This window comes from Arachis hypogaea, chromosome 18 (genome assembly GCF_003086295.3).
Source record: "Arachis hypogaea cultivar Tifrunner chromosome 18, arahy.Tifrunner.gnm2.J5K5, whole genome shotgun sequence".
NCBI classification, from domain to species: Eukaryota; Viridiplantae; Streptophyta; class Magnoliopsida; order Fabales; family Fabaceae; genus Arachis; species Arachis hypogaea.
Genome location: NC_092053.1, coordinates 60,726,943 through 60,739,585, shown reverse-complemented (window position 1 = coordinate 60,739,585; position 12,643 = coordinate 60,726,943). Strand labels below are relative to the sequence as shown.

Here is a 12,643-nt window from a genome sequence, read left to right as displayed (position 1 = left end):
ATAAAATAATGGACATATAGAATTAAACAAATCAAAGATTACAATCATAGGAAGAGAATAATGCACACAAGAATGAAAATAAGTGGTTATATGATGTAACCACATAATTAGGCTCAAATCTCACATGCTTGTGTTCTTAGCTCAAAAATCATGTTCCACAAAGTATATAATTCAAGCAAGTTTTAAAAAAAAAAATTTTTCAATCAATAGGGGTGCCCTATAGATAAAATTCTTGGAAAATATCATGATTTTGACTAAGCTTAATATATACATATGCAATGAAACCAAAAATCCTAAAGGACCTAAAAATGGAATGCAAAAGTGTTGGGATTAGAAACTTGTCACCCAAAAATGCCGAGCAGTCGGACGACCTCCCCACACTTAAAAGTTTGCACCGTCCTCGGTGCACTCAAAGATGAGCAAGGGGTACGGCAACTTTCCGAGTTGCTACCTTCAGCTGGTAGGTCAACCGGTGCTGCGTGTTCTTTCTTCCGCTTCCGTTTTTGCTTATGGTGCATCAATCATGAAAAACAAAATAAACACCATAAGATAAGAAAATACAAAAGCAAGGAAGCGTGAATTGTTGGAATGAGGTAAATCACTAGAATTTAGTGGGTGAATTGGTGTGACATTGATGAAAAATAGGTGTGTGGGTTCTAAAATTGCGCACGGTTTAGAACACATACTAGTATAAAAAGTTGTGTCACATTTACACAAAAGAAAACATGCACTTCACTCATTCTAGTGTGCTTGAGATACTTTAAAAGACTTGTAGGTTAAGGCAACCAAACAAGTAGTGAAGAAGCATAAAAGCATTCAAGCAAAAATCAAGCAATTCTGAAATTGGATAATGCATGGTCATTGATTGATGTGTAAGTAGACTTAGTGAACAAAATGGTATATGAAACTCACACAATAATCAATGACACATATTGAAGTTGTTACAACACCTAAGTGACATAGAGGTGGAACACATGGATTCTATGGAACTTAGGAAAAGGGATATAAAAATCAATCACATAGCAAGCATGGCCCACAAAGCTTCACAAAGCTCAAAAATATGTCACTAGGTAAGCTTTCGATCCAATCTCACAATTCCACAATCTCAATGCATGAAATAAGTGACGTGAATAAAGATAAACCATAAACAAGCATCACCTAAAAAAAATCAATGATAATATACAATTGCCTAACAATAGATGATGAATGCATGGTGGCCAAAACATGCAATTCAAAGAGGTAAGATGCATGAAGGCAATGTAACAAGTACTTGGTATTTAAAAGTGTTAAACATGCAAAATTCCAAACTGAGTAATAAATTTCAACCTCAACAAAGGAATCCAACAATGACAATAACGACAATGATGTTAAACTAACATCCTATTAGTAATAAGCAGCAGTAAACAGTAAACAAGATTAGTAATCCAACACTTATAATGGAAAACAAAAATTTAAACAAACTAACAAACTAAAAGAAATGGTGTTACATGATATTTGGTAGTGTTGGATGATGATTGAAGGGTGGAAAGAGAAGAGAAGAAGGAAAGAAATGGAAAGAGGAGAAGAAAAGAAGGTGAGTGAAACAGGGCAATCCATGCGTGCGCGTCATGTGCGCGTAAGCGTGGATTGATGAAAATGGAAACGACGTGTACGCGTGAAGTGCGCGTGCGCGTGCATGGCGAAGTAGAGAGTCGACGCGGACGTGCAAGGTACGCGTTTGCGTGCCCTGGGGCACAAAGTTGGCACACTTCAGGCACAACTCTCGGGTGAATGTATGGAAGGATGGAAAAACTGAATCCACGCGTACGCGTACATGGCGCGTCCGCGTGGATGGTCGAAAATACTTGAGGCGCACGTACGCGCCAGGTGCACGCACGCGCGGGTTGGTGCTCTGTTTTTCAAAATTTTTCCAAGTTCTTGCACCAATCCAAGCATTCCAAACCTCCAAACAACTACCAAAACACCACAAAACCTTATTTAACCTACTAGACTCCTAATTAAACTCAACTAATCAAACAAGACATGAAATTAAACTAATTACCAATACGTACAAAAGGGAAAAATGAAAAGAATTTACCATGGTAGGTTGTCTCCCACCTAGCACTTTTGTTTATTGTCCCTAAGTTGGACTTATGGGGAGCTCCTCTTAAGGTGGCTTGTGCTTATAACCATCTTGGAACATCCACCAATGCTTGAATCTCCAATAAGCTCCATTCTTCAATGTTAATATCTTCAAGCTTTGATGGAATTCTTCACAAACCATGAGCTCCCAAAGTTGATTTTCCTTGTGCGATCCGGGATTCCACACTTTATTTTGACACCCATCTTTAAATTGATCATCATGATTCCAATTGGGTGGCATGACCTTAGAATTCTCAATTAGGCACCCAAACATTCTTCTAGACCCATGCAATTTGGTTCTACACCAACCATTGCTTTTCAACTTTGAGCATGCAACCATCATGAACTTAGAGTGATGTGTCCAACCACTACACAACTCTCTCCTACTCTTAACTCCACAAAGAGCTCTAAGTTGACCATCACTTAGGAATAAAAATTTTACCCACTTGAATGTTGTATTGGATGGTGACTTAGGAAGGGATGTCTCCAATGGTCTTGCAAGTTCCACTCCCTTGTGCTCTTCTTTGATTATTTCCACCTCTTCACAAGCTCCTTCAATTTCAACCTCTTCCTCTTGGTAGCTTCCTTCCAATTCAATCTCTTCTTCATTGCTTACCAAGAGCATGGGAGGTGAGGTATCTTCTTCTTTGATCTCCATCTCAAACCCAATTGGAGAGGATTCAATTGTACATAAGAATTCTTCAATGATTGAATCCATCTCTTGGTCAACCTCTTCAAAGGCTTCAACCACTTCTTCCGGCTTAATTCTCTTAACTTCCTCCTCTTTTTGCACTCCTTGCTTCAACTCCTCCTCTTCACCTTGAAGCTCTAAACTCACTCCCTCACTATGCTCCTTGGTTGCTTCTTCACATTCGTCAATGGGAGTGCCTTGGTTGCTTAGGCTTAGTCGGGAGGAGGCCATATTGCTAACGGCTTCCACTAGGATAACCATCTTGGCTCCTAGCTCTTTAAACTTCTTTTCATCCTCCTCTTGTCGCCTTAAGATATGAGATTCAAGATCTCTCAATTCCTGCATGGGGGCTTCATCGAGAGGTGATGGTGGAAGAGAAAGTTCATTGTTTAAGGGGAAGGCATTATAGTTGGAAGGTGATTCATTTTGGTAAGGGTATGGAGATGGTGTATATGGAGGTGGTTCTTGGTAGTAGTTGTGTTGGGATTGTGGCGGTCCTATGTATGGTTCATATGTCTCATAGGGTAGTTGGTAGGGTGGATAAGGGTGGGGTCATACGGGGGTGTTTGGTGGTAGGGGGCTTGTGAGTAAGGTGGTTCAAAGTCATGTTGAGGGGGTGGTTCATAGGCATATGGTGGTGATTGTTGACAATCATAATAAGGGTCACCACATCCATTAGATTGATATGCATTAGGATGAGAGTTATACCCATAAGAATCCGGAGGTTGTGGTTGCCAAGAAGGTTGATCAATCCCTTGAGGCTCCTTCCATCTTTGATTGTTCCATCCTTGATGCACATCCTCATTGTAGCTCCCATTTCCTACAACATAATTTAAACCAAACTCATAGCCAAAGTGATGAGAATTCATAGTAACAAGAGAAAATAAAGCAAATATTAATAAGAACTAATAAAAACTAACTCCTAAAACAAGCAAAAACTAGCAAAGACGCATATTAACATATATACAATAGCCAATAACATAACACCATTGCAACTCTCCAGCAACGGCGCCATTAATTTGATGGTAAAAATTTGTTGTCGGTAAGGAATTTTCTCTTGTAGAAATAAGAATTTCGTTGTAAGCATAGCTCCAAACCAACAAACAACTCTCGCATCAAATTAAAATATGGTTTTGTCACATGTACAAACCCCAAATAAAAATTAACCGAAATATTTAGACTCCGGGTCATCTCACAAGGAATTGCAATGAAGTGAATGACTATTGGCTATGAAGGGGTAAAGGGGGGTTTGGTTGATAATTGGGCAACAAAATAAATGACAAAAAAAGTAAATCAAACAAGTAACTAAAGAAAGCAAGTAATAAAGAGAGACATTCATGGCAAGTGTTCAGATCGTAGGCTTTCTATCCTAGTCATGCAATGATTAATTCATCTTATTTAGTCAACTCCAACAAATAGGGAGAAAGTCAAACAAGACTAATCAATCATGTCACAATTATAAACAAGAATTTATCTTATTACTTCATCTCCAACATTGGAAGAAGGTATCATATTATCCTCCATGAGAGAAAGTCTAATAAGACTAGCTAATCTCAATCCAAAAGTCCTAATCAACTTACTAATTAAATTAGAAAAAGATTAGCGTCAACGGAAACAATATTAGCTAACAACTCTAGATCACCAACATAAATTGGGTTTTCATGGCTCAAGATTGCCCAATTACTCTTTCCAAGCCAAGAATGCTCAAAATCTACTCTAAAGTCCAACCAAGCATTTTGTCAAACACTTGGTGGGTAATAAAGGAAAGCATAGTAAATGTGCAAGAATAATAAAATCTACCAACTACCAATTGCAAGAAAAGTAAATCAACAACTCAAATCATCAATAAAAGAACATCAAACATTAAATTTCATTAAAGAAAATTGAAATCCAACAAGGTTCATGAACATAAAAGAGGACAAAATAAAGGAAATGACAAGTAAAACTAGAAGAGTAGAGATGTAACAACAAGAAATTAAAAGGAGAAACTAAATCAAAACAAGACTTAAAACTTGGATCCAAGAAGAATTAACTAAAACTACCCTAAAAATCTAGAGAGAGGAGAGAGCCTCTCTCTCTAGAATTCTAACCTAAAACATGATGAAAACTAAACTATGACTACTTGGTTCATTCCCCCTTCAATCCTTGGGTTCAATAGCATCAGAAATGGGTTGGATTGGGCCCAAAATGAGCTGCAAAATCGCTGGGGGCGATTTCATTAAAGTGGACCCACGGACAGAATCGGCGCGCGCGCCCCTGAGCTCGAATCAACATATGGCAAACTTTATATCATTTTGAAGCCCCGGATGTTAGCTTTCCAACGCAACTAGAACCGCCTCATTTGGACCTTTGTAGCTCAAGTTATGGTCGTTTGAGTGCGAAGAGGTCAGGCTTGACAGCTTTACGGTTCCTTCATTTCTTCATGAGTTCTCCCACTTGCATGCTTTTCTCCTCACTTCTTCCATCCAATGCTTGCCTTATGAACCTGAAATCACTCAACAAATACATCAAGGCATCAAATGGAATTAAAGTGAGTTAAAATTGGCAAAATCAAGGCCTAAAAAGCATGTTTTCACATTTAAGCACAAATCAAGGGAGAATTGCAAAACCATGCTATTTCATTGAATAAATGTGAGAAAATATGATAAAATCCCCCAAAATAAGCACAAGATAAACCACAAAATCGGGGTTTATCACTCACCCTCTTTAAAATGTGACTTTGTATGTTCTCACAAAGACCATTTTGCAACTCTACAAAACTCATGGTGCATGGAATAGCAAAGAAAAACAGATATTTACAAACAGAAGTTACTCCTTCGTATGTGTTTAGTATAATTTTACCGTTATAATACACTCACAAAGTTGCAATACCTTCCATAACCTCAACTTTACCTAACCCAATTTTTTTGACACTACTAATTGTCAAAAAAGCTCACAAGTATGAAAAAAGAAGAATGAAGGTAAAAAATACAGATGAAAAAAGATAAATTGGTAATGGTATTTATAAATAAGACTCTCATTTATAATTTTTTTTATACAAAATGTAAACTATATTTTATAACTTTTGAATAAAGATATAAAGATATTAAAACATTCAAAACGCAGAACATATTTTGCTCCTTCAAAAAATAAAAAAAAAAATAAAAGCATATGTAAAACACAGCTTGAGTTTTGCAAGTTGCAATTTTAAAAAAATTGTGCAAAGGCCTAAAATTACTTTATACTCGTCTATTTCAACATCAAATCCCACATTCCTTTTGATATAAATAAAATGAGCCACCAAATTGAGAGATACATTGAGAAATAAAAAACAAAAATCGTACGAGTATAGCCCCCATTAGTTATCAAATATTATTGAAATGTATGTAATATTGTACTACTGCTTACAGAAGAAAATGACAATTAAAATTAAGCTGTATAAGGCTTTCTCTCCAGCAACTGGATATGGCAGCGAAACCCAAGAAAACTTGGCAGGATGCCAGGATATATAAAGAACATAGATAAAATATAATATGGTGAGGAGCCTGGAGGAACACACGATAATTGTTATTTTCTGAGACAAATAGAAAAAGAGAGAGAAACATGAAGGATATTCGATTTCCAACTTGTCCATCTCCGTTCGTCACACGACAACCGCACTATCTTTTGTTCTGCCCAAACAATAATTCATTCTTCTTCTTTTTCTTCTTCTCTCTTCCTTTTCTCTAAATTTTGAACATTTTGATTCTACAATCGAACTTTTCCTTTACAAATTACCCAATTTGCCACACGTTATTCTAATCGATCGCTTTGTATCGGACAATGCCAAGCATACTTGGGATTAAAGGGCTCCACTTTCCTAGTTGGCTCGGTCACTCACTCTTCTCTGACTCTCACTCTCTCAATGTTCTGACCTTTGCTGTCTGCAATTTGCCGCCGGTGGCCTACGTCTCCTTCGTCTGCTCGGCTTCGCGCACAGCCACACGTCGCTCTCTACTTTCTGCTCTGCTTCTCCGTACTCTCGCAGTCTCGCTCTCTGTTCTGCTTTGATGCACGTCGAGTCTCTGCCACCGTTCACCGTGTCCTCTGCTGTCCGCCGCTCTTCCATCGTTCGTTCGCGCACAGTCGCACACGTCCGGACGCCCGTGCATGACTACACCGCTTCTTTGCTCTATTCAGGTATGTTTTTTAAGAAAAATTTCATTGTTGTTACTTGAGTTTGTTACTGACTTACTACATTTTTTAATTGTTAGTTGTTACTAACTTCAATTTTTTAGTTGTTTTGTGATAGTCAGAACTCTGAATGTCTGAATTTTGATCATTGTTAATTCATTTTTCATAATTGTAATTTGTAAAAGGAAAAGGGTAGAATTTATTTTAGTTTTGTTGGAGAATGATGTTGATTTATGTCATTGAAAGCTATTGCAGTTGCAAATTTAGTAAATTACAGTGTTATTGTGTGTGTTATAAAGTACCTGTTATAATTGTAGTACTATTTTAATTTATTATGTGCTTTGAGGTTGAAATTGTTAATTTCGAATGCATATATTTGAGTATATATATATATATATATTTAAAAATTTTGTAATAGATAAACTCTTACAAGTCTATGAGTCGAGTCTAGGTCAGCTTCACGAGTTTATTTAGACTCGCGAGTTTGACAATCTTGAGTGCAAGAGATTAAAGGCTTCATTCCACTTTGTGTGCTTGATGAATGCGACTTCCATGTTATTGGTAATCCTAAATTTTTCAACCATTTTGCTTTCCACTCTACTTGCTCATTCTTCTCTTGTGAAATTCATCTTCTGCTTTTGCTCTAGAAATGTATGTAATAGTTTAATGCTTTGAGATTTTATCTTTCTTGTTATTCTATTTTTATATTTTTTACACCTTTCAGATCAGATAGAAGAGGGAAAAAATGGTGAAATCATCACAATATGAAAGATTCTCAAAGGATTTTGTAATGGAAGGGGTAGCAGCAATCATGTTGAAGAGTGCCGCGGCACCAATCAAGAGAGTGAAACTTCTATTGCAAAACCAAGTTGAAATGATTAAAAGAGGGCAACTCAAGAAACCATACATGGGTGTGTATGATGGATTTAAGAGGGTGTTTGTAGAAGAGGGTGTCATTGCCTTCTGGAGAGGTAACCAGGCCAATGTCATCCGATACTTCCCTACACAGGTGAGTTATTCACTTTATTGCTATCTTGATTGGTATTAGATAACTCTAGACCCTTCTCAAGTTTGTGAAGTAAATAGGTCATGGATCATTGTAATCTTCCACAATTTTTATTTCTTTTCCATGTATCTCTTAGTAATATAGATAAAATAAGGAAGTGGAAACAGAAAACATAGCATGGATCTCGCATGTGCTGCATTTGTATCCATCCTGTATTGAGTTCGGTCTGCACAAGCATCCCGCATTAACACAGGGTCCGGGGAAGGGCCGCATCCAAAGGGTGTAATGTACGCAGTTTAACCTGATAATTACATTAGTAGCTGTTTCCACGGCTTGAACCTGTGACCTTAAGATCACACGGAGATAACTCTATCATTGCTCCAAGGGGAAATATGTTATTCTATTGCATTTTGATGGGATGACGCAAATATGCGTTGTAATAGCCAATCTCATTTTTCTAAAATATATTTGTCCAATTTGTTTACAATTAACACTGGAAGACTTTTATGTATTTTTATTGTCAATGCATGTCTAATAGCATCAGCAAGGTATTGGCACTAAAATAAAATAATGGCCAATACATATGGAAGACTGTTTGTTTTTACTGTTGTATATTCCCATCAATTAATGTGATTGTGTGTCAACTTTCAAATAATGGTTTTCTGTATTTGTTTGAAATAATGTTTGAGCAAATAGTTGATTGGTCTATAGGCTTTCAATTTTGCATTCAAAGGTTACTTCAAAAGCATTTTTGGGCAATCCAAATAGAGAGACGGGTACATTAAGTGGTTTGCTGGAAATGTGGCTTCAGGAAGTGCCATGGGAGCAACTACTTCACTGCTTCTTTATCATTTAGATTATGCACGAACACGATTGGGTACTGATGCATTGGAGTACCGTGCTACCGGTCAGCGCCAGTTTAAGGGGCTAGTTGATGTGTATCGTAAAACCTTGTTAAGTGATGCCAGGGCATTTTGGCTAATTTCACTGACCTTTTCTTTATGGTTTTAAGGTAGTTTCATGCATTTTCTTAGGAAATAAGCAAGTTTTGGGTAAATAATCACTTACATCTTGATTCAAGTAAACATTGTGAATTTTACATGATTTCATGAGAATTATGCATGAATTAAAGGACAAATTGAATGATGCATGTCTCATAACTTGGATCAGAGCTTTGATGCACTTTATTGCTTGATTTCAGGAAAAAGGAAGCAAGGAAGAACCACGTTAGCAGCCATGTTAGTCTAGCTAACGTGACCACTAATGTGGAATGAAGGCTAGCTTGCAACATTAATGAGAAAAGTGATTGCCAATAACGCCTTCGTGAGCCATCATAGCCCACGTTAGTTGCCATGTTAACTATGTTAACGTGGAAGCTAACGTGGAAGAGAAGTAGAACTCCAACGTTAGTCGTAAAAGTAAGTACCACTAACGTTCCAAAAGGGGAAATTGGCCACGTTAAGAGCCACGTTAACTTAGTTAACGTGAGCTCTAACGTGGAAGAAGAAGATGATGCCAACATTAGTGACACTCACCTTTGTCACTAACGTTGGACTAAGCCCATATTGGCTATGTTAAAAGCCACGTTAACCTAGTTAACGTGGACTCTAACGTGGAGGGAGCAAGAATCACCAACGTTAGTGACACTCACCTTTGTCACTAACGTTGGATTGAGCCACTGTGAGCCACGTTAGTTGCCACATTAATTACATTAACGTGGAAGCTAACGTGGAGAAGAGGGATGATGAGCCAACGTTAGTGACACTCACCTTTGTCACTAACGTTGGAGATGGCTATCAATACCACGTTAGAAGTCATGTTAACTTAGTTAACGTGAACTCTAACGTGGGAAGTAGGGGCGTTCTGAACCATTAGTGACAAAGGTAAGTGTCACTAACACTCTCGAAGATTTGGCAAGCCTACGTTAAAGGTCACGTTAACTGTTCTAATGTACACTCTAGCATAGGGAGAAAGGGTTACTCTCAACGTTATTAAAAAAGGTAAACCCCAGTAACGTTTGCGAAGGGCCAAGGGTCAACGTTAGTGGTCACGTTAGTGCCACTAACGTTGAAGTTAACGTGGACCACTTTGAGTTAGGAACGTTAGTAAAAAAGGTGATTGTCACTAACGTTCTCAACCCCACATTTTCACTTAACGTTAACACCACTAACGCCCTAAGCTAAAGTCCCTGCTTACTTCACACTTTCTCTGCAAGTAAAGCTGAGCCCACTGAAGAAGATAACTGCTTCAACTCAAGATCCAAAGGCCCATATCCAAGACTTGAAGAGCCAACTAGAAGATCAGAAGAGTAGTATAAATAGGGAGAGCTTTGAACTAGAAAGAGGAGGGGAGCTTTTGGCATTATTAGAATTACTCACTGTATTGTACTTTCTCTGCACTTCTAGTTTAATTTCCAGAATGTACTCTCCATCTTTGCTTTCATTTCCCAGAGCTATGAACAACTAAACACCTTTCATTGGTTTAGGGAGCTCTGTTGTAATTTGATGGATCAATAATAGTTTTCATTATTCTTCTTCTTTCTTTTCTCTTGATTTTACTAGAAAGCTTTCAATCTTCATCCAATTGAGTAGTTATCTTGGAAAAGAAGCTATTCATACTTGGATCTCTTCTGAACCTTAGAAAAGGAATGAAGAGATCATGCTAGAAATGCTTTCTCATGTTGGACCAAATTGGGGTTTGGGCGGATATGGTGACATATAATTCTCCCAATACTTTGATTTGGAAATACATGTGGTATAATCAGTGACCACACTTCATCTCTTCTCATGAGCAATTAGACCAAGGAATTGGCTATTGATCTGATTTGAGAGATTGAATTACCAAGGAATTGGAATTCAATCACTTAAGATTTCCAAGGAGATCAATGAATGCATTGATTGAGGAAGAGATGAAAATGAACTTGATCTAGAGAATGCAACATCTCCTAAGCCCAATGAATTCCCCATTTCTGATCTTACCCATTCTCTTTACTTTGTGCCATTTACTTTCATGCTAAACTTCCCTTCCTCATTTAAGATTCTGCAATTTACTTCCCGTCATTTATTTTCTGCTATTTACTTTCCCGCCATTTAATTTCCTGCAATTCTCAACTCACTTTCTGCTTAGCTCAACTAGAACATTCTTCTAATTAAAGTTGCTTGACCAATCAATCCCTGTGGGATTTGACCTCACTCTACTGTGAGTTTTTACTTGATGACAATTCGGTATACTTGCCGAAGGAAATTTGTTGAGAGACAAGTTTCCGTGCATCAAGTTTATGGCACCGTTGCCGGGGATTGATTTTGTATCAACAATGATTAAATTGGTGGATAACTAGATTGAGCATTTGTTTTTATTTTATTTGATTTAAGTTTATTTGAGTAATTTACTTTCTATTTAGCTATTTTCTTCCCTTTCCCCTACCCATTTTCTTAGTTGTTTACAATACAGTCACTAACCCACTAACTATTTGATATATTGCATCACTCACACTAACAGCATTTCTATAGAAATTACTGTCTGCATCTATCTCTCTTGCTTTTGCCTTGTTAGTTATATGACAGGTAGAAGAAGCGGGGCTTTAACTTTCTTTGATTCTGAACCTGAGAGGACCTTCCTTAGATTAAGGAGGGAAGCAAGAGAAAAGAGAGTAGTTGGTGCTGAGGAAGAGGAAGAGTAATTTGAACCAGACATGGAGGAGAATATGGAGAACCATCATGAAGAAGAGGCTCACAACCATGGCAGAGAAGGTCCAGCGCATCAGGCTGGACAAGAGAGAAGAGTTTTGGGTTCTTACATCAACTCAAACCCAGGAAACTGTGGAAGTAGCATCCAAAGGCCAACCATACATGCCAACAACTTTGAACTAAAGCCACAGCTCATCACCCTTGTTCAGAACAATTGTTCATTCGGAGGAAGTGTCCAAGAAGACCCCAATCAACATCTAACCACCTTCCTGAGGATATGCGATACTGTGAAGTCTAATGGTGTTCATCCTGACACCTATAGACTACTTCTGTTTCCCTTCTCACTCAAGGACAAAGCATCTAAATGGCTGGAATCCTTTCCAAAGGAGAGTTTAGCAACCTGGGAAGATATGGTGAACAAGTTCTTGGCAAGATTCTATCCTCCTCAACGGATCAACAGATTGAGAGCTGAGGTACAAACATTCAGGCAGCAGAATGGTGAGACTTTATATGAAGCATGGGAGAGGTTTAAAGACTTGACAAGAAGATGCCTGCCAGATATGTTCAATGAATGGGTGCAGTTGCACATTTTCTATGAAGGCCTTTCGTATGAATCAAAGAAGGCAGTAGACCACTCATCCGGGGGATCTCGGAATAAGAAGAAGACCATTGAAGAAGCCATAGATGTCATTGAGACTGTAGCAGAGAATGACTACTTCTATGCTTCTGAAAGAGGCAATACTAGAGGAGTGATGGAGCTGAACAATATGGATGTACTGCTAGCTCAAAACAAGATGATTACCAAGCAATTAGCTGACCTCACCAAGAAGATGGAGACGAATCAAGTAGCAGCAATCACCACTTCAGCATCAACCCAAGAAGGAGTAAATGAAGAAGCAGAGGGTGATCAGGAACAAGCCAACTACATTGGGAATTCACCTAGGCAGAACCATGACCCATACTCCAAAACATATAATCCTGGTTGGA

At 38.0% G+C, this 12,643-nt stretch overlaps 1 non-coding gene and 1 pseudogene across 1 annotated transcript; one reads left to right on the top strand and one right to left on the bottom strand.

Annotated features, from left to right (window-relative positions):
• Nucleotides 1–7,709: 7,709 nt before the first annotated feature.
• Nucleotides 7,710–8,981, top strand: LOC112770047 (ADP,ATP carrier protein ER-ANT1-like; annotated as a pseudogene).
• Nucleotides 8,982–12,114: 3,133 nt separating this feature from the next.
• LOC112773338 (small nucleolar RNA R71) lies at nucleotides 12,115–12,220 on the bottom strand. Its single transcript, XR_003187894.1, has one exon. It is a non-coding gene; the product is annotated as a small nucleolar RNA R71 (small nucleolar RNA).
• Between the last annotated feature and the right edge of the window lie 423 nt (nucleotides 12,221–12,643).